Consider the following 465-nt stretch of genomic DNA (forward strand, 5'->3'; position numbering starts at 1 on the left):
TATTAGAGGCAGAAACAGGAGTTAACAGGAGTAGAGGTTGACCTAGATTAGATTACTCTTCGCAAATAGTTAAGGATGTGGGTTGTTCTAGTTTTAGGAAAATGCGAAAATTATCTCAGGATAGGAAAGAGTGGAGGTGCGTGTCCAACCAGTCTTAGGACTGACGACCTTATCATGATGATGATTTTAGACTCATATTCTAAATTCTACTCAGTTCGCAACATGATCAAATCCAAATGAGCAGTTTCCAGAAATGTATTCCATATCTAAATCTGTTGAAACTGATTTACACGCTTCGCGAACTGAGCAATTCGGAGTCAAATTCCGAATATAAATACGAGGGTGGATTGATAAGTTTCCGGCCTAACCAAGAGATGACGCCACTAGGCCTACCTTGAGGTGACATTCTATAGTACCATCCTTGGATAGCTTGTAGCTATAGTTTCAGCCCGATCTCCTTGCTAG

Source organism: Agrilus planipennis, unplaced genomic scaffold (genome assembly GCF_000699045.2).
Source record: "Agrilus planipennis isolate EAB-ADULT unplaced genomic scaffold, Apla_2.0 scaffold248, whole genome shotgun sequence".
NCBI classification, from domain to species: domain Eukaryota; kingdom Metazoa; phylum Arthropoda; class Insecta; order Coleoptera; family Buprestidae; genus Agrilus; species Agrilus planipennis.